The sequence below is a fragment of the Miniopterus schreibersii genome (genome assembly GCF_964146895.1).
Source record: "Miniopterus schreibersii genome assembly, chromosome: 3".
Classification (NCBI taxonomy): domain Eukaryota; kingdom Metazoa; phylum Chordata; class Mammalia; order Chiroptera; family Miniopteridae; genus Miniopterus; species Miniopterus schreibersii.
In genome coordinates, this window is record NC_138103.1 from 78423722 (window position 1) to 78446286 (window position 22565).

At 45.8% G+C, this 22565-nt stretch overlaps 1 pseudogene across 1 annotated transcript; it reads left to right on the plus strand.

Moving 5' to 3' along the window:
* The first annotated feature begins 12248 nt into the window (after nucleotides 1–12248).
* Nucleotides 12249–12560, plus strand: LOC308554683 (peptidyl-prolyl cis-trans isomerase A pseudogene; annotated as a pseudogene). Its single transcript has one exon. The product of its transcript is annotated as a peptidyl-prolyl cis-trans isomerase A pseudogene (transcript).
* The last annotated feature ends 10005 nt before the right edge of the window (nucleotides 12561–22565 follow it).

The following is a 22565-nucleotide window of genomic DNA, read 5'->3' on the forward strand; positions in this document are numbered from 1 at the left end:
CTGTCACTCACATGCAGAGCATGAGATGGAGGGCACCACCGTTACATCACTGCAACCACAGGTGCAGAATACCTGTGCTTTGCAGAACACCTGCTTTTCTTGTGGGACCTGGCTGCCCCGGCGTCATCTTCCTCAGTGAGCAATCGTCCAGGGCCAGATGAGCAAAGGACAGGCTCACCTAGCCCATAACATGAGCATTCCCTTCCCAAAGCAGCCACCTTTTGATCATCGGGGGTTCTCCTTGTTGCAGTTAGTCAATAAAACACAGCATGCCTATGCAATAGTAAGGTCTTTATTTCAGAAGAGCTTTCCGTAGTTCTGAAAGACACTCTGGGTTTTTCTTGGTATGTCAAGTAAATTGGTGAGAATTTTTATCTGTAAACCTAATGTGAGATGTCACTTCTCATACATAGCTCATCTATTTCCTGTGTTTTCTGTCAGAGAAGTCACTATGCAAGAGTGATTATCCGGAGTTCTTATTGCGAAAAGTTGTTACCTAAACCCTCCTGATGCTCGGAGAGTGTACATCCAGACACTCAGGGCCTCGCTGGCAAAGCCGTGTCTATATAGCCCGACTTTCTGCTCTAAAACATACCCTTTTCATTCTCCTTAATATGACAAAGCCCTACTCCAATCATCCAATCACCTTACACACTTCTCCAGTTGAATTAAGGTACAAGATTGTATTGAGGTATAAATGAGGATGCCTCAGATAAATAATTAATTGAAGTCATTGTTGCTCAATTAAAGAAACAAGTATTTCATGAAGTCAATCTTCAAATCCTATCTTCTTGGTCAGTAGACATCTTTTGAAAAACCAATGTTAAAGAGAAGTCTGCTTATGTAGGGAGGCTGTGTAAGCATCAGCTCTACCCCGTGCACACAGGTGAGTTCCCTTATTAAAAGCATGGGGCTTCTTTTCTAAACAGGATTTAATGCCCTGGAAGGGAGACTGTGCTTTACGCTGAGATGAGCACATCAGGATGCATGATGTTGAGACTCAGATAGCCACCTCTTAGTCCTAGATATGTTCCTTAAATGATGTATATCTCAACTGTTAAATTATCCACTGATATGGGACAAAAATTGATATGGGACAATGCTACCCTTTGGCAATATTACTTAGAAAAATCATAGAACCCCAGGGTTGGACTTGGGCCATTCACAACTGAATTCCCAAGAAAGGTCCTTCCTCTAGGCTCGGATCTTTCTGCATAGTGACATCATGAGGCAGTTCTGTCCAATTTGAATAGCCCTGGATATTTGATTTTAGCTCAGTATAAAGAAAAATGTCCTTTCTTGTTATTTTCTCCCCCTGGTACTGTTCCATACAGACCATGAGGCGTAAGTCTGAGTGGTTGAAGGCAGTGATCATTTATCTCTCAAGCTCTCTTCTCCAGGCTAAATACTGAGGCCCAGCTTCCTGTTGAGCAGGAATTTCTTCACCAGCACCCTGGCCCCTGCCCTCCACATAGGCTCTGAATGTCCAGACTGCCTCCTGAATTTCCAGGCTGCTCTCTGTCTCAGTGCTCGGGGGCTTGGTCACAGCAGGGCAGCCATCAGCCTCTGTCCAGGTGCAGAGGGTCATCTCACTCTGTAGTGCAAACCTACGCAGGGGCGGAAGCAAGAAGCCACGCTGTGAGCAAGCCTCACACTAGAAACTTTTTATTAACGTCCTGTGGGTCCTATTTTCTGCTCCTCACATACAAAGAGGCTAACGCCCAGTAGATAACAACTTACTTTGAGGAGCCAGAGACCCAGAGCCTGCTGGTCTCATTGGAGAGAGGAAGGGCCATCTCAGCCCTTTGACAGTGCACCACCTACGTGGCAGCAATTAAGGGGATAAATCCACTTGTGGCTGAACTAGCTAATCTAGGAATAAATACCTGCCAACATAATGAAGGACTTGGGCGTTTCCAAGAAACTGGATTAACTCATCATAATACAGAGCTCGGCATTTACGGAGTGACTGTTCAGAAAACTTGAAAACGACCCACAGACACAGACATGATTTCATTCAGCGCTCAGCATGCCAGAGAGAGAGGAGGAGGCTGCCATTGTCACCTCTTTTTACACACAGGGAAATGCCAACACAAAAATTCATTAGCAGCACACACACACACACACACACACACACACACACACACACGAGCCAAATCAGAATTAACTGGGTACTGTGAGCCAAATACATATCCTCTAACTTGCTTTGCATATCTGATCATGTTATTGCAAAGAAACTATTTTGAATGATAAATGCACTTTTAAAAATCTAATTTCATATTCTGGAACTGTGATTGGTAACAACGATCAGCTCAGTTTCAGAAGACACACCTTGTGGAGGTCAGAGTGCAGCAAGATCCGTATCGTTTTGAAGTTGGATGGCTCTAACTCCAGTGGCCTACAAGCATGACAGACTCGAAGGGTGAGATCTGAAAAGAGATGATTGGTGTGTGAATGCTGCTGATGAAAAGGCCTTGGGGGTGTGGAGCAAGCTGGGGTGTTGAGATCCATTATGGGAAATGGGAGAAGCAGAGAGTGAAGATAAGATGGAATAGTGTTTGTGGTGATTCATTGATTTGGAAATTTTAATGACACAAGGGAACCTTCCAGATGTTTCTGTTTGGAGACTTTAAATGTATGTTTCTGAATAGAGATAGAGCACTAGACCCACTAAGCTGGCTGCAGAGAGGAAAACAATTGACAGATTTGGTTAAGGTCATTTTAGTCTTTGTTAACCTCAGAGAAGTTCCAGGTAAGTGACAGAACGGTGAGAGAGAGGAGGCGGGAGAGAGAGGACAACTTTTCCTCTGGGGCCTAAATAATGTTTCATTCTCCATAAACAAATATAAAATTCTACCCTCTCCATTGTTGCTCTTTGGACCAAGCTCTCACAAACCAGCACCCTCACTTCTGGGCATCTTAGCACTGATAGCTTAGCTTCCATATATGTACTTCCGTGGATATTTGTGTATGCATTTATTTTTAATCTACGCTTTGCTTTAAAACCAGAATGTAAGCCCCTCAGGACAGGAAATAAGTCTGTCCTTATGTTCCCCACAGGGATGGCATTGAAAGTGAAGGTTGGCTGGTCCATGGGCCTGTGCCAGGTCTGACCGAGGCCTGTAAGTGCTGACCCTTCTCACGGAGGCACAGACCAGGCTGGCTGCTCATAGTGAGGATGGAAGCTGCAGTCTGAAGCCTGGCTCATTCTTTCTGAATTGGTTTGATTGTGATTTAAGGCCCAACCTTCTTAGGTTTGAGGATCAGCTAGTTTAGAGAACTCAGTTGAAAGGCCACAGAGGTAGCACGAGGAAGGAGGCAGCTCACTTTGCACTTGGAGCGTGAGGATCTTTGGGACTCCTGTGGTGCCCACACACTCATCCAGACCTGGTGGCAGAGTTGGCACCTTGGCAGCAGTAGCTGCCTATTAATCCGGGTATGGGCCTCTTTTGCCTTAGTTTTCACATCTGGAAAATGAAAACAAGATTATGCCTGCCTCAGAGGATTAAAGTAATTAAAACATAATATGGTAGGGTGAAAAGTGGCCCTCCAAAGGATGGTCACCCTATTCCCACAACCTGTGAATATGTGGCAAAGGCGTCTCTGCAGATGTAATTTAGGTCATGGGCCTTACAACAGGGAGATAACCCTGAGTTATTCACGTGGGTCCCATCTAGGCCACGCGGCTGCCATAACAAAGCACCATAGATTGGGTGGCTTAGACAACAGAACTTTATTGTCTCAGTCTGGAGGCTAAAGGTCCAAGGCCAAGGTGTCTGCAGGGCTGGTTCCTTCTGAGGCTGTGAGGAGAATCTGTTCTGAGCCTGTCCAGCTCCTACTGGTTTTCTGGCCACCTTGGCATTGCTTGGGGTGTAAAAGCATTGCCCCGTCACCCCAAGTGTGGTTTTAAGACACTAAGTTTGCGGTAATTTGATATGGGACAAATAAAGAACTAATACAAATGGTATATAAAGGCTGTGCACAGTAACTTGTTCAACAAATATTGGCTATTTTATATAATCTGTCTACTATAGGCATGCATTATTACCTGCTCAAATTCTTGGATTTTTTTCCAGGAAAAAGACTGCCTTGTGTGTACACACACACAGAGACCCCAGATCTGGATTCATATCCTGCATTGTTTACTAACTTGGTCTCTTACAACATGTCTTGTCAACCTTTAGAAGATAATGAATAAATTAGTTGCTTATGTTAGTCAAATGACTTTGATGATGAGATGTCCTAAGTGTGTTTACACTTTTGTTTTTATTAAGCTTGATCTGCAGAAAGAGCAGCTGTCTCCTTCATCAAAGCCATTGCTTTTTGGAGAGGGAGGCCTGCTCACCTGATGGGTTTTCCTGCATGTTGGTTTAGTCACATCTGTCAGTTCCAAGTTGAAAAGCGTAGCAGTCCAGTGCCAACATCCCTGAGGGTGGCCGGTTTGGCACCCAGGCTGCAGGGGGCAGATTCCAACCCCAGAGTCAGGACCCAGCCTTGTCTTCAGCTCTGCAGTCTCGGGGCCCAGTCCGGGCCGTAGCAGCCGGGGTCCCCGTCAGGAAAGGGGCTTAGGCGACTGTAAGGAATGATGACCATGCCACTACACTAACTCGGGTGGCCGGGGGCCATAGGAAGCACAGTGATGATGGGATAGAGAAATATATTCCGGTCAGTGACGTGAAGCCAGAATAGAGTTGAGCATGTTTTGCACGTGCCTTATTTATGAAAAAGTAGTTTCTCCAGCTGCAGGCCCACTGCCTGTCCTGCACCCGCTCAGCCCCTAAAGTGTCGAGCCTCCCCCACTCCCAGGTTCAGCCATAAGCCCTCTTCTAGTTCAGTGGAATCGAAAGATCCACAGGCTTGGGGAAAATGAGCTGTGCCGAGCCAGCCTCGCTGCTGCTGCTGGGGATACTATGTTTACTGAGCACCTACTGTGTACTAGGAATTAAGCTCAGAGCTTTTTACACATTATTTAGTGTAATCCTTTGTGAACATGCCCTTCCTTCCAGGAGCTACACTATTTCCTCATTCTGTGCTAAGAACCCTGGGTCTAGACATAAATCACTTTGCTATTTATTCTAGGAAATACTTGCTCCTGGAAGATAAGACCATTAACCAATTAAAATAACTAGTTTATCAGGATTATCAAGACTTATCAAGACACTTGCTCTTCAAGACACTCACCTCGCTGTTCTGATCAACCCAAAACTGTTTCTATCACACACTGTGCTCACCAGTTCCTGTCAATGAAAGAGCTGCCTTTCAGTCACCTGGCCCAGGGCCCTAGACCCCTATAATTGCCTCTGGGGTCCACCCAGGCTGCACTAAGCCTAATACACTTAGTTGGCTTGGGTGGCTGTTTTCTGGGCATCTTAAAGGAGGTTGACTGTGGATGCCTCACCTCATACTGAAAGACTGATGTCATAGCCCCACTTCACAGACATGGAAACTGAGGCAGAGGGGAAAAAGTTGCTCACAAGAGCAGCATGTCTCTTTCTCTCTGACCTTATACCATTGGTTTTTGTAGCTGGATTCTTATTACCTTGAGCCCTCTCCAATAGGCGAGTCTCAGTTTTGACTCTTGTCCTGAGTCTGGGCTTCAGACCTCAGGGGTGGTGTACAGGACCCGAGTCTCTCTCTGAAGCCCAGGAACACTGGCTGTGGACTGCCCCTCCTGCCTGCAGCCGCCTCCCAGCCATTGCCCAGCTCCTTACCACATTTGCTGATGGCTCCCTTTGCCTTGTTCCTGCTACTGGTGTCTGGGCTGAAGGTCCCAGTTCTCCCAGTCTGATAAGTCCTGCCACAGGCTGAACTTGGGTCTTGACATTATTAATCTCTAATGCTCAATGATTACAAGCTTGAAAATATTTAATCTGGATTTCTGAATCAGATTACACCACACCATCAATGACAATAAAGTTAGTATTATCTATGTTTTAAATTAAATATTTCATGACAGTGGTTATTTTGATGTGTTTTACTTTTCTGTTGCTGCTAAACACATTAAATAACATATTTATTCTCTCTCAGTTTCTGGGGATCAGAAGCTCCACTGTGGCAAGTGCACTCCCTCGGCTTATCAGCACAATTCATTTCCCTGTAACTATAGGATTGCTCTGCGTTTTTTGCTTTGTTTAATCCTGTATTTGTCTGTTTGACATCTATTCATCACAGGGACAATTATATTAACTGTATTTTCTATATTCTTGATGCTCTGGCATTTAGGGACCTTAGAGACCCTAATAGAGACCCCCCTTCCCCCAGGACTAGCTGATTCCTAAAGATAATGACAATTTGTCCAGGAGAACACTTTTCATGTGCAAACCAGCCAATCCTGAGTCTACAGCCTTAACCTTCTCCATCTATTTCTCACACACAGAGACAATATTCCCCTGTTGTAAATCAACCCAAGGCAGGTAGAGACCACTAGAGACAGCCTCTGTGACAGCCCCAAGGCCCACCAGAATAATTCAAACTAGCCAACCCCCAACAGCTTCCCTGCCTGCCCTGCCTTTCCCGCAGAAACCCCCATGCAGGCTCAGGCCTTGGCCACCCCTGTTCTCTTGGAAAACATAAGTAATAACAATCTTCTTTCGATCGCATAGGCCCTCCATGCCATTAACTGGTCACACCTCTGTAAATTAAACCCCATGATTTCATCGTTGTAGAGTAAGGACTCATGGCAGTTTACTTCTCCAAAGCCAGGGACAGAGAGATAGAGACTCTAGAGTGAGTCTGCCAGGAAGATGCAGCCTCGCATGTCATCGCATCCTTGTGGGAGTGATACCCAAAACTATTGTCATATTCTGTGGTTAGAATCAAGTCCCAGGTCCTGCTTACAGGCAAAGGGAGAGAATCTCCACCAGGACAGGGATGACTGGGCCACCTGGAAGTTGGTTCATCTCAATGAGTGTTTTTAGAAAGATCATGTGAGGAGTTACACTACCACAAGCCAAGGAACTACCAAAGCTAGAGACCTGGAATAGGCCCTTCCCTAGAGCCTTCGGAGGAGCATGGCCCTGCCAGCATCTTGATTTGGGTTGTCTGATCTCCAAAACTGTGAGACAATAAATTTCTGTTGTTGTTTTTAAAGTAGAGGAAGGAAGGAAGGAAGGAAGGAAGGAAGGAAGGAAGGAAGGAAGGAAGGAAGGAAGGAAGGAAGGAAGGAAATCACATGAATTCCGTTTTTTAAAAAAAGGAGTAACTGATGTATATGTTTTACTAACTAGCACATTCACTTCCTAATGCTCCTGGCTCAGTAAACATGAGCTCTGAGACACTGTGCATCCCTAATTTGCTGGAAATTCATATAAGCTGCACGAACGCATGCAGTTGCTGTGATGTGTTTAACTAGGCGGTGTGCCTGGCTCAGTGGGTGTTCACTTTGATTTAGTAGATTAACTGTCTGAATCAGCAGAAAAGTCATGTTGTGTCAACAGGTAACCAGAACATCTGATTTCATTCTTGATATATATGGCTCAACTGGTGATCTATTCTTTTTAGTTGGTGTTTATTTTTCCTAAGAATGATTTATCTGTTTTAGAATGAACTATGTCAACTACTGCACATAGTATATTAATTTCAGTGTGTTATGCAAACATTTCCCCAGTAATATACCTTATTCCATCTTTATTGGCTCTCACTGGCAACATCATATTCTTTTTATATTTGAATTAAATCGTTTTTTCTAAGTCTGCTATTCTCCTTGGAGACGGGGGGATTCAGGGCACATGGAAGAGGAAGTTTCATTTAAAAAACATTTTTTATTAACTCTCACATGAGAGTGTTTAACATCTAAATAGTCTAAAATATAGTGTCATTTAATTACATAAAGCTGGATTACATCTTTTTCTGTAGTTATAATCAAAGATTGTATCATTGAAACTATAAAGGAGTTTTAAACTATTGTAAAATAACCTCATAACATAGCACATAGCTTAATGAAGCCAGGAGAAAGTGGACAGTATCGTTTACATTTCACAGAGGGAAGTGAACACAGGGAGCTTGTGGGGTCACACAGGCGAGGGGCAGCCATGAAGAAAGTTGGCATGGGAGGGTGGGCTTACCAGAGCACCAGCTCTCCCACACTGGAGGGGCACTCTCAGGCCTGTTTCCCAACACCAGCATAGGTCTTCCTGATTCTTGCCTCAAACTCCAAAATCACACTTGTGCTTCATTCAGAACCATCACTGTCCATCAAGCTGGTGTCCGATCTAGAACCATTAGTGTATAACAGGCGGCACCTGATCTGGAACCACCACTGTGTACAAGTCAGTCCTTAATCTGGAACCACCACTGTGCACAGACTACTGTCTGATCTGGAACCAGCATCAATGTACACCAGGCAGTACCTGATCTGGAATTGTCACTGCACATCTGACAGTCCCTGGGTGGCTTAAAACAGCAGAAATGCATGTCTCTCTTCTGGAGCTCAAAAGTCTGAAAACCAGGTGTCTGCAAGGATACCCTCCTCTGGAGGCCCCTTTCCTGCCTCTTTCTGCTTCTGTGAGCTGCAAGCATTCTTTGGCTTATGGCCATACGCCCCTGCTTGTCTACACATGGCCTTCTCCTCTGGATGTGTCTGTCTTCTCTGCCTCTTGCCTCTCTTTTATTAAAACACTAGTGATGGCATTGAGAGCCCATCTGAATGATCCAGGACACACTTCTCATCTCAGAATCCTTAACTTAATCATATCCTTGCCATCTAAGCTACTATTCACTGGTTTGGAGGATTTGGACAAGGGATCATCGTTACTCAGCCCACTGCACTTACTTCTGGAGAAACATGGGAACATTTATTTTAGTCTTTGCTTCTAATAGGATCTGGTTTCATAGTCAGCACTAAGGAAACCTCATTTTATGCTGCTTGTGATACAACCATGTGTAACACTGTTTGACTTTTCAAGATTACCAGCCATTGATGAGAGAGCACCATGCCTTCCAGTGATCGGCTCCAAGTTTGATTTACATTTTTCAATGGAATACTTTGCACAGAAAAATGTAAGTTATTAGTGAACACATCAATAACAGAAGTAAAGCCACTTCTGAATCATGTAGGTCTGTGATGTAAAATACAGAGAAAATAATCAGTCTTTGCAAACTAGATCACTCGAAGGCAACACTAACATCTCTAAATTGCTATGGCTCAGCCGGTTCCCCGTCTCTACACTACTTGGGGTTTTGAGTTTGGGTGCAGGTTTTAAGGTCAACAGAGCCCGAATTTGAAACTGCTTCTGGACTCACCATGACCCTGGCTTTATTAGTAACGAGATCTAATGACATCATCTTTGCAAGTCATGATCTTTAACCTGGTTTGATCTAAACCAGACTCCTTGGGATGATATCATTTAGGTAAATCCCTGAAAAGAAACCCAGCCACTTCAGCATAAACCACTTGGAGGTATTGAGTTACTGGGAATGACCTCACCCATCCTTCCTTTCTTCCCTGGGCAACAGAGATGGTATCAAAACTGCAGAGAAGGACAGCGGATTATCAACACTGTTTTTAGTAATAACACTCAGAACCATAGCAGGATTCTAATTGTGCACCTGAGCAGACTTCTTTAAATGTGGCTCCTGTCCTTTTTCATTAGACTTTAACTCTGAGAGTCCACACTCCTCTCTATGTCTGCCATTTATGCAAAGGTAAGTTTAAATATAACTCTCGGGTGGTGTTCAGGACACGGTACAGGTGTCCATGTGAATATACCACCTAGCCTTAGGAGCAAGCTGTGAAAATAATCCCCAAATAGCATTTATATGAACCACAGGCTGTGCATGCAAATGAGTGTCTGTGGGCCCACATCTCTCCCTTTCTCCAACCATTGCTCCAAGTCTTGGCCATATCATCCATCTCTTTCTCTGTGACAGCCTCCTCCTGGTCTCCTGGCTTCTACCTGCACCTTCCTAGAAGCATTTCTCTATGGAACCACAAAGTATTGACCTTGACGTGTCTCAGCTTAAACAGAACTAAAGCCACACCCAATTATGCTAGCCAACCTTACATTTTTATTAATATTTATGCAACCACCAAACTTATCATCAGCATTAATAAATAATGTGATAAACTATTTCCAGAAATGAAAATTAACATTATTTTCTTGATTGGATCTAGACAGTAGACTTTATTTTTTTCCTCCTTTTATTTATTTATTTTATATATTTTATATATTTTTCTCCCTTCTAGTTTATACATGTGATTCTCAAAAAATATATCAACCATCTCTTCAGAGGAGAAACTCAATAGATCTCAAATCACTGGAAGAACTGCTTTATACTCGAGGTAGATGTGAACCTACTCAGACTATAAAGATAATTTTGAACTCATGGTTGAGTCTCATGCTCACCTTTGCAAAGCTCCTGAACGGTCATATGCTAACTGGGCAAGACAAACCCCTGGACCATTTGGCTGGTGTGAAAATGAATGTGTGAGCTCATGGTAGGCCTGGCGCCAACGCGGATAGTCGTCTTCCCTGCAGCCTTGTCCAATGAGTTCCTCTGCCTCTCTCACCTCAGTGTGCACTGTGCCCCCCACTCAGGCTCCGAGCCTTAGGAAGATGATGTAGAACCTCCCTTCACTGGTTCAGACTCGAGGACACGGCAGGAGCTCCCCCTAGGAGCCTGGGCGAATTTTTCTCCCCCGTGGTTCTGACTTGGTCCAGGCAAGTGGCTGGTATAGGTGGGAACTGTCTTGTGTCCAGTCTATGCAGGAAACTCCCTGATGAGTGGGTGAACCCTATGGACCAGGAACTAGTGGCTGGATCCCACAGGCAGTGGGCCCTGTCCATGAAATCAGCAGCTCTGCCAGGCGTTCCCGGCTGAGAAAAGCCCACCTGTCCCCAGCCCTGGAAGGGTAGCACGCGGCCCTGCCACAGTCACTAGCTCCATGGGCAAAAGATCAGGGCCCATTCAAGGCCCTGTACAGAGCTCCCAGTTAGGTGAGGTGGTGCAAGCCACCGAGCCTCTCCTGACTCAGTTTCTTCCTCTGAGAAATGAGGATGACAGTGGTCCTTCCTCCAGGAGCTATGCAGCTCAGGGAGCCTATCCCATGAACCCCATTTGTAAACTGTAAATTAATCACTGCCAGAGCCTCCCCTCTGGTGACTGCAGCTGAGTCTGGGCGGGGGGAGGTGGGAGGAGAGGTAATATCTGCGTGCCAGGCTTTGTCCACGAGGCTCCTGCTGCTGCAGCTGAAACTTGCTGCGCTCCTAAGGGCCCCTCTTTTAAAGTCAGGAGCTGCCAACCCTTTAAAACAGTGTAATGGGAGGTAACTTAATAATGTGTGATTTATGCAGCCATCAGAAGGAGTATCAACATCTCCATCCTGGAAACAAATCAAAGTTCAGATATGGGTGCAAACACTAATTACTTTTAACAAGTGCAAGAGAAAGGGGAGGGCAGGGCAGGGCTGCATTCGCCGCCAGACAGCCAGGCAATAACCTTCGCGTTTGCAACACCCAGCTCGGAGAGCCGGTCTGTGCTGGGGAAGTTTCAGGAAGCTCCACGTCAGCCGGCCCCCAACTGCCCTTTGAAGTCCCCAAAGTGAGAAGTGACGAACATCCATCTTTAAAGTGTGCTGAGCCCTGCGGGCTGCTTTGGGTTAGTGAAGGAATGTGCACTTATTTGAAACCTGACCCCAGGGCCCCTAAAAAGTTGGGCTTAGGCAGGGCGAGGAGTGACCTTGTAAATTTAGACAGCTGCTAGACCACGGCCAGGAGCAAATTATTACAGCAGTGGTGACTTTCCTGACTAGAAAAAGCAAAGGGCACCTCTCTCAGCCTTATGGGGTCAGCTTTCACCCTAAAGGCCAGTGTGAGAACCAGGGCCTCGGGGGAACCAAGGCCAATCTGGGGCGAGGCCGAGATTCCAGGAGGAGCTGCTGGAGCTGCTAGCAGGGGAAGGGTCCTTGGACCCTGACACACATACTCACACTCCACTCCTATCTACGTAGGTATCAGTGTCCAAGGAGAGGCCTGCTTAAAGGAAACTAAGCTGGAAAAGGAACTCAAGAAGCAGTTAATCGTGGTGATTTTGCACAAGATGATGGGTCACTCTGTTTAAAAATCATCCATTCTAGCCTTGCAGACTCCACCGTATTCTTCGACATCGATGGTGAGCCCTTGGGCCACATATCCTTCAAGCTGTTTGCAGATAAAGTTCCAAAAACAGCAGAAAACTTTCATTCTCTGAGCACTGGGGAGAAAAGATTTGATTATAAAGCTTCCTGCTTTCACAGAATTATTCTGGGATTTATGTGCCAGGGTGGTGACTTCACATACCATAATGGCACAGGCGGCAAGTGCTTCTGTGGATAGAATTTGATGATGAGAATTTCATCCTGAAGCATGTGGATCCTGGCATCTTGTCCATGGCAAATGATGGACCCAACACAAGGGTTCCCAGGTTTTCATCTGCAGTGCCAAGCCGGAGTGGCTGGATGTCAAGTGTGTGGTCGCCAGCTAGGTGAAAGATGGCATGGATACTGTGGCAGCCATGGAGTGCTCTGGGTCCAGGGTGGCAAGGCCAGCAAAATTATCCCCATTGCTGACTGTGGACAACTCTAATAAATTTGACTTGTGTTTTATCTTAACCACCAGACCATTCCTCTTGTAGCTCAGGTGAGCACCCTTCACCCCCATCTGCTTGGAATGTTCTGTAATCTTCGTGCTCTAGCAGCAGTTCATTGGGTTCCATATTTTCCTTACCCCTTCCAAGTCTAGCTGGATTGCAGAGTTAAGTTTATGATTATGAACTAAAAATTAAGCAACAACAACAAAAAGAACCCTCCCATTCTTCCCGTGCCCTCTTCAATAGCCAGCACCCTTGCGCTTGGAAAACGCAGTTCTATTTACTTGCAACTCAGTTGTTGCGCAAATGCTGATGCAGGTTTCGTCTGCACTTTCATAACTGAGTGACTTCAAATGGGTTGTGAATAAAACGTTTCTCTCTATTTAAGGTTTGATGTTATGAACAAGTAGGATTTTCCAGAGACACTTTAAAGACGTAACAGCTTAGAAATGGAAACAGGTTGGCTTTTCAGGGGAACCCAAACTGCAGCCAGTGTGCACAGGGCTCTTGGACCCATCACAGTGGGCTGTGCAGTCAGGGCGCCTTCAGAAGAGTCCTCACTGACCACCCCACCTGCCCTTCCCATCCTGCATCCCAGGGGTCACAGTTGGTGCTTGGGCCTAGAGCTGGCATGGGACAGGCTCCAGGCCAGGTGCCAAGTTGGCTCCACCAGGGATCCAGGGTGGAGGGTGCCACTAGCCTGTCATGCGGTGTGGAGCGTGCGCTTGACAGAGGTTCCTCTTCTTGAGGTCCCCTCTTGTATGGAGGTGTCTCCTCCCAGCACCTGGGCGCTGTCCACAGGGGCCTGCTCCCGCCGCTCCCCTGCATACCCACACCTCATTTAAAGACCTGCTAAGCACTGCAGGCTTGGGGGGCTAAGGCGGGACAAGCCTTCCTTACCTGCACCCCACCTGGCTCCTCACGTGAGGCTTTCATGCTCTTCTCTGCAGTGCGAGGCAGGGCTCCTGCTATGGAGCTCCAAGCGGAGACATGTGCCAGCCCTGGAAAAATGTCCCTGAAGTGGCAGTCAGCGAATAATTGACATCGGACACGAGTCCTTATCTGTCAGGGCTGCTGTAAGGCAGGGAATCGGAAAACAGATTCTCTCAAATGTCACCCACACCTGTTCCCTGTGGTGAGCCAGCCACACAGGGGCTGGAGGTGACACAGTGCCCGGGCCAGGCTTGGCGCCATCCAGGGGGTGTCCTGGAGGAAAAAGTAAGCGTTTCATTTTTGTGACCACTGAGCACATGGAGTTTTCAGGGAAAGAAGAGGATTTTAGATGCTCTAGTAGGTATATGTGCATAGTCCTCTCTCCAGAAGAATGAATAATTGGTTACAGGGGACATTTTTCTGTGTGCTGCATAGCAAAGGACCTTAGCAGATCCACCCCTGGTGACATACGCCTTTTCAGTAATCCCAAATAGTTTCCTTGTGCTGTCCCATTGCCACCATTACGCTCTATCGACTACTGGGGAGTGGAGCTGCCTTCCCTCTGCTCCAAGTGAGAACTCATGGCCCCTGTGTGCCCCCTTCCACTAGGTCATGGCACATGCCTGGTGGAGCCAGTCTTGCACCTGGGGTAGAGCCTGAATCCTAAATGCTTCATTGCTCTGGTTTTGAGCAGACTGAAGCCAGATGGACCCTGAGTTTGGATCCCAGCCTTGTCCCTCATCTGGACACATTCTGTTCACCTGTCTGTGCCTCAGTTCCTCACCTGCAAAATGGGACAGTAAGAGTACATGCCTGTCAGGCGGCTGCAGTGCTTGCTGATGGTGGTACTAGCACAGACAGAGGTAAGGAAAGGGACGGGCATAAGAGAACAAGAGGAAGAGCAAAGAGCTGTGACAGTGACTTGCACCTGGGGAGTTGGTGGCAGTGGTTCTTTCTGGGGAGGTGACATGTATGTCATGTGATCAAGGAACAATGGGAAATTCAGAGAGAGACCCCGAGACTGTACTCAATGCCTGGCTTTTGGTTCACTTTCTGGGTTTTATTTTCTGGAGTGAGTTTATGGAATTCATCACCTCTTATTGTCTCAGATTCTTGTGACAAATAATAGCTGCCTTACCCAGATAAGAAAATGATAAAGTGGATGAAAAGTCTAATGGGAAACTTTAAAACATTATATAAATTCCTGCCATAAATTCCATAAATTTACAATCATAAATCAAAAACTTAAACAAGACATGCAATCATCCATGGGGTTAAGATCTGGAACTCTCTTCCCCTCCAACCCCAGGAGGGAAGGGATTGTCTTTCCTCTGGGAAGTCCTGCCTTGCAGGCAACAAAATAGACACCAAATAGGTCACCCTCCTCTGAGTTCTGTGTTCCTGGGAAGTCCTCATGGAATCGTGATGTGTTTAGCTGTTGCCATTGTCCCCCAGAGCCTTGTGGACATGGCACAGCACTGGGGGGAAGTGGGGTGAGAAAACTTGCTCGCCTTCCAAGGACCACTGTGGGAAGAGGTCAGCTCCTTCCTATCCTTAGGACCTGAGAGTGTGGGCAGATATTCTTTGGGGGAAGTTGAGGCTGGGAGCAGCCCAGGGCAGAGGGTCAGGGGAGCCATGCCTACAATTGTTAGAAGGGGCCTCTCCATATATGGTGTGGATGGGTCTCAGGAAGCCAAGTCACCTGAGGTCTGTGATAGGTTCTCTGACAAAGGATGGTTCACCCACCAATGATTTGCAGGAACGTATAAGGTGTGTGGGAGATGGAGACCTGAGGCTGGCCTGGGTGGGATTCGAGGGTGAGAACAATGGAGCTCTCTTGTATGCAGTGGACAGAGCAGCAGAGGAGATGTTCAGAGGAAATCTAGCCAACAAGACTCCAAGGAAGGATGCTGCTTGGTCCACGGGAAATTATTTTCTAAAATACTACTGTCTGCTGATAAGAATGCAAAATGATGCAGCCACTTTGGAAGTTTAGTGCTTCTCATAGAACTAAACATACTCTTACTCTGCAACTCAGCAATCACACCCCTTGATTTTACCCAAATTAATTATAAATTTTGTCCACAAAAAAAACTTGCACATGGATGTTTATAGCAGCTTTATTCATAATTGCCAAACTTGGAAAAAAACAAGATATCCTTCAGTAGGTGGACGGATAAATAAAGTGATCCATCCAGACAGTTCAATATTATTTAGCACTAAAAAGAAAGGAGCAATTGAGCCATGAAAAGACATGGAAGAATCTTAAATGCATATTACTAAGTGAAAGAAGCCAATCTAAACAGGTTACATACAGTACAATGCTAATTCTGATAGTCAATTTTAAATGTCAATCTGATGACCATGAAGTGCCCAGATACTTGGTCAAACATTCTGAGTGCATTTGTGAGAGTATTTTTGGGTGACATTGACATTTAAATGGGTAGACTGAGTAAAGCCAATTGTCCCTCTGCACTGTGGGTGGGCCCACATCCAGTCAGCTGAAGGCCTGATTGGAACACAAAGGCTGAGTAGAGGGAACTCCTCCTGCCTTAATGAAGAAGCCTTCACTGAACTTTCTTCCTCCCACACTGAACTGCTTTCTTGCACTGTGTTCCTGAGCCAGCCCTTATAAAGGGGTTTCTAAAATCTTATTTCAACCAAGAGGACTGAGGCTTTCCTCACCCAATCAGAGCTGTGCAACTATATCTCCATCAACATTTTCACCAACCTATCAGAGCAGCTCCATTCTGACCAACCAGGGCAGTCTTTTTGAGGGAAATCAAACTACAAGAATTTGGAGTCCACATTTGTTCAGGAAGTCAAGGAGGGACTAGGGGTGGGGACTTTTGTCTAGGTAAGTCAGTTGCCTTCTGGCTGGAAGAGTGCACTTTCCCTTCCAACAAAGACTGAGGGCTGAAATTCCCTGGCTGGAACTGAAACATAGAAGAAGTGTCTCCAGAGCAGAGTGGAGCAGACTGGTGCGGGCACAGCTGTCTAGCCAGAGGAGCCTCACCCCAGGGCATCCTTGCCCCAGGGCCGCCTCAAAGCTGTGCTGTTCCATAGCTGTGCTGTATCACAATTCAACTATTTGCATTGAACATAAAGTTTCCTTCTTCATCACACCCAAAATTGGGGATCCCTGTTGATGTTGAATTGGTACCCACCGTTGATTAACAGTCCACACCCACAGGTTGTACAACACCAAGAGTGAGCCCCAGTGTGAAGTGTGGACTCTGGGTGATGATGATGTGTCCTGGGAGGTTCACTGATTTCTAACAAATGTCCCACACAGGTGGGAGATGTTTGCAGTGGGGGCAGCTGTGCATGAGAGGGAATAGTGTGCACTTCAGAGCTCCCTGTACTTTCCACTCAATTTTCATGTGAATCTAAAATTGTGCTAAAAAAATAGCCCTTTTTAAAAAATGCTGCTGCCTCCAGACACTGGGATTGTGGACATTTCCAGGGAGCCTGTGACTAGATGGCAGCCCTCACGTAGGAAGTAAGCTAGGGAAGTTTCAGGCTAAACCTCTGGTATGATTTAGATAAAGATGGAGACAATGAAACATCTTTAGTTTTCTTAAGAGAAACTGGAATCCTTTAGGCTTCTCTTAGCTCTTTGAAATTTGGAGAAAACCTGAGATTCATTTTTACATTAATCTAAATTCATTTAGTCATTTTATCCTGAAAGTACTTTCCTAGTTTTGCTTGTCACTTAAGTATTTCTTGTATCTATGAGCAGTCACAGGAGTGAAGTTAATATTTTGGAAATTTGTACGAATAATTTTATTAAGACGGATTTGGCTTATTTTCTTCCCAGGGAGTCAAGGCCCCAAGTTTTGTGCTTGAATTTGCTTTGGTTTACAAATTCTTCAGCTGTTAATCACCCCCTGTCAGACTGGAGGAGTGTAGCTGTGCTGTGTGGTGTGACTGTGATACTTTACACCCTTTTAATTGGGCACACAGTGGCAATCCGACACCGTTAGCGCGGGTGGCTCTGCCAGAAGTGTTTTGCTATAATTTATGTGTAAACAATGGAGCTCTGACTGAATCTACCCTGTGCTGTGAATTTGCATTTCCTGGGCTCCCTCTTCTATTGGGGGTGCAGACGGGGCTAGAATAGCATTTGTTTTTAACTTTCCATAGTCAGGGCAAAATAAATATGCAGCTTTATCAATTAATGTTTCTTATAAGTGGTGCTGAAGAAAATGGAGGAAATAATTGGACCCTGAGAGCGGACACAGAGTGTGGATGTGGCGCCTCATCACACACTTCAGCGCACGTGCGCCTGCCAGGAACTGCTGTTCTCATTCCCCCATTTCAACAGTTTGGCTCAATCAGTACATTGTGCATTGAAATAAAAATTTTTTACTGCCATTTTCAAATTGATTATGCATAGTAAATCTTAACAAAAGGCATCTCAGCACAGTTCAGTCTTACAAGGCTGCAGCTCCTTGCTATGTTCATGGATTGTAGTGTCTGTGTCACTGTTTTAACTGGAGCTGACACCTGCCAGGTAGGAAGGCTTCAGATCCTCAGTACGTGTCCACCTCAGCCGGGCCCTCCCGGCCCCTTCCAGCTACAGAGGGGCTGCTACCAAAGCTGTCCCATTGCGAACCTTGTTCTGCACATTTCTTTGCCGGCTCAAACGTTTCTTGTGTTAACGGGTGGGCCACTGGATCTCTCTTCCACCGATTATTAACACTGCACATTTGAAGAAGGAATCTACTTCATGTTTCCAATGGTCACAGAGCCCCCTAAGGGATGCTCACCAGGGCCCTGCTTAAAGAGGCCGGGAAACATCAGAGCTTGATTAAGTGCACTTTTCAAACTGTCACCCACCCAACCCATAGACACCCCAGGGCTCTCACTGTGGCTTGAGCCTGGGACAGGTTTCTCACATTGAAAAGAACAGACAGGCTGCAGAGATGAGCAACCCCTCTCTTGGGCTGCACCTGGTCTTCCTGAGGACAGCATCCTTGCCACTGTACACGTCCCATTTGCCAACCAGGAAGACATTTGTCAATGTGTCCCAGCGGCCTCTTAATCACAAACCGATGTGCATTCACTAAAGAGCTCAGAATAGCTTCTGAGAAGTGTGCTTGACTGTGTTCAGAATGCAGAGTGAATGGTGGCCACAGAGACAGTGAGGTGGGACTGCTGTCACCTTTTTCCTCACAGGACAAGGCTTCAAGAGCTATGACTTGGTCCCCACTCAGAGCTCAGAGAGAGGACACTGGACTCAGAATCCAAATCATGCACGAGAGGGATGAAGCTTAGTGGGGACACAATAAACGTGCTCTGAGTGAATGGACAAAGGGACACTTTAAAGTAGTAATGTCACATTAAAATAGATAAAATAGCCTTTGATCAAATGGACTTTGTTGAGGCTTTGGATCTTCTGCAGCCAATCTCTCTTCCTCATGCATCCTGTTAAATTTTACAAATGTGAAATTTGCCTTGTATGCTGGCCAAGCTTTCTGAGACAGCCAGTGATGGGGCTAGGTCTGGTTAAGTCCACACCCTATGTGGGAGAAACTTGCTCAGCCACATTCCAAGGCTCAGGATTCATGCTGCAACCTGGAATGTCAGATGTCAGTTTTCAGCCATTGTAACATCTTTATATAAGTCCTGGACCACTTAATGTTTTGCTATTTTAAATCAAATCTTATTTCAAAATTACTGTTAAAAGTGCTTATGATATATTTCAGCCAGGGATTCCCTACTGATCCTGGTAGGGGTGAAAACCTTTACTGGGCCTAGGTTTCATCCCTGTGAAAGTGGAGGCCTTTCCTGCATTGGGTCATGTCTAGGTAGGGGTGCCTATTTCACAAATTATGAGTGAGATCTTCAGAAAAATGAAAAGATAGATGTGCCTGTGTTATCTATCTATAATTAGCTAGTTAATCTTAATAAAAGGAAAGAAGAGCAAAGGGGAAGCCAGACATTATAAGCATGGTCATCTGGGCAGCTGCACTAGGAAGCTAAGCTTCACACTCTCCAGGGAACCACCAGTCCTTTCCCTGCAGATCATTGGGGGAAGGGATTGAACAAAGGGGAGATGGGCAAATGCCCAGTGAAGTCGGGGTGATGTAGGGAAGGTGCCTGCTTGTCAGTCTAGCCTGAGGAACAATGGATTGGCTAGGGGGTGGACCCATCAGAAGTATGTGATATCTAAGCTCCTGGTTATATCCCCAGACAAAGAGATCCCTCACCCTTGTTCTCTCTCGTGCCCCATGTCATGCACTAGCCTTCGCCTTCGTCTGTTTTCTCTCCATAGCCATGTGGCCTTAAACAACCATTGGCTGTGAGGACCTCACACACATTGGACTACAGCTAGGAACACAAACCAAGGTAGCCAGAGGCTGGACTGTACTTCAAGATCAAACAGAAACTATTGGCAGTGGCCTTAATTCCCACCCTGCTGAAGACAAAAATGAACTTCTTTATTGGAGGGATGGACAGAGATAGGACCTTGGAGGAGAACACCTTTAATTTTGCATAATCAACAAAGCTTTCCACAAACCCCATCCTCCCATGGGGAGGCCTCAAGAAATTCTTTTTCTCTTGGTATCCCAAGAACTCCGCTTCCACCGATAACACCTATGGATTTTCTACTGAAGGTACCATGGCCGTGACTAGGCATCATCTGGGTGTGGGTTTTGAAAGGCAGGGAAGAGCAGCTGAATACCCCAGCCTTTTTGCTTAAACAATAAAGTGGCCAGTGCTCAGAGGACAAGATTTCACCAGGAGATGCTTTAGAAACTGTAGATTTGAGAGTCACTGGTGACTGAGGGCATCAGGAACAAACACAGTTGCTCCGAGTCCATTTAGTGATAGAGCCTTGGACTATGTTCCGAGGGATGTCAGGATAGGAGAGGGGGAACCTAACTCATGAGTCCTTGAAGATCACCAGGTTGGTTAGAGATGGAGGAGATACCTCTGGTGAGTCACTCATATTAAAGCTGAGAAAAAACATAGAACTTGAACAGATTTTGAAAGTTTTATTCTTGAGAGACTGAACTAAACAGGAGGGATCACCAGTTGGTAAAAGTGACTTGGAATTTCTTAAGATGAATTTTAAGGCCACTAGTAGTGTCTGCTTCTGGACCTGGCCACAGACACTTCCCTGTCGATCATGCAACTTTTCACAGGCAGCAGTGTCTACTCACTTCTGCCTGGTGGGGAGCTCAGAGTGGCCAAGAGCCTGCCCAGGTCAGAGAACATTACAGGGCAAAGAATGAGAAGCAGCCTTTCATGTGCCTGAGCAAGATCTGACTTAAGATTATAAAAGGGAGAAACAGGAGAGGAAGAAAACTGATTATGCTGCATCCTCAGAATAGTTCATTTTCTTGTGATGATTCATTGCTGGAAAGTCTGTTTTATGTGGCATCGTATCGGTTGGCATATCTTAGCATCTTATAAAAATGCCGAGGCATCACCAAACTTCCCATCACGTCTGCAGGAAAATTCCTTGCTGAAAATGCCTAAAATGTGTCTGGTACTGTTAATTAAAGACGGAACCACTTGGAAAGAATCACTCACTGAAGAAAAAATATGTGTTCCCACATGGGGTAATTTCCCTGTAACTGTCTTTATTATTTATTTGCTGATAGAAAGAGACTGTTGATGAATACTTATGGGGCACTTCAGGCTTGAGTAGGGTTAATCTCTTTAGTTCAGGTGAGTTCATTTTAGCCATGATTCCCTTCATTGGCTATCTATAATGATTATTAACAAGCTTAAAGACCTCTGGGAGATTATGGATAAAAATGCAGCACCAGGGAAGTAGGCTATCATTATGCTAATAGGGTTGGAATAATAATTACCAGGCAGGCACAGTTTTCATTGGAATCCTTGGGACTGGAATGGGTCACCAGGTTAGACAATCTCTCATCGACTTCACATCCCAGTGGATGCACGCACACACACACACACACACAGCCAGCTCTTCTTACAAAGAGGGATATTCAATATATATTCACAGGCATTGCTTTGCCACTGCACCTAAATGAATTCATAGTGAGAAGAAGGGAGATGCAAAGAAAGAACATTTATGGTTTTCATGCATCAGTGACACATTTTAATAGCCTTAAGTGTGCATTCTGTTCAATATTTTTAAACATTTTCTTCAGATTTATCGCATGTATTCCAGTCTCTTATTTCCTGAAAGTATTTTAGTGGTATCCTTATAACAACAGAATGAAATGCATCCACAACCTTTGTTTTGCTTATGGGCAATTCTCCTCTGTGCATATTTTTTCTTCCCCGCCTCTCTCACATCGCGGTGCCTCCCTCCGCGTTAACACTCTCTTCGCAGGACAGGCCTCCCTCACTCTGCCCTTCCCTGAGGATCCATTCCTTTGCATTCGGTGTGGTTCCTGAATGCAGAAATTGTGTCCTTTTTTTTAAATCATTTTTTAAAAAATGTTTTTATTGATTTTAGAGAGAGAGAGGGAGGGAGAAGGAGAGAGAGATAGAAACACAGATGAGCTGCCTCCTGCATACCCCCACGGGAGATCGAGCCTGACACCTGGGCATGTGCCCTGACCGGGAACCTCTTGGTGCATGGGTTGACACTCAACCACTGAGCTAATGCCGGCTGGGCCAGAAATTGTGTCTAATTCACCTCCGTGTTTTCTTTCCTGCATGATGCACTCTACACAGATATTTAGTATAAAAGCATATTTTAACCTGCAGGACTAGTGGTTTGGGACATTCAGTTAGCTAATGTCTAAGTCACCTACATCAAACCCTAACCCTTCTCAGAGCCCACCAACACCAACCCTCGAGCCATCCTGGGGGCCAGTGAGGAGCTGACGCTCACTGAGGCTCTGTGAGGCCCGAGGGAGGATGCTGAGTTCTTGCATATATTGTTCCAGTTAGCTTGGCACCTGCCCTTGGTATGGAGAGCCACCCCCCCCATCCTGTGGGTGGCACAGAAGGGCTCTTGTGTGCACAGGTCGTGGAGGAACGATGGAAGGTCAAGGTGAGCACCTCCAGCCCTGATGAGCTCCTTGAGTGGACGAACAGTTTGTTTAGCTGGAGTTGATGAGAGGACTGTCCCT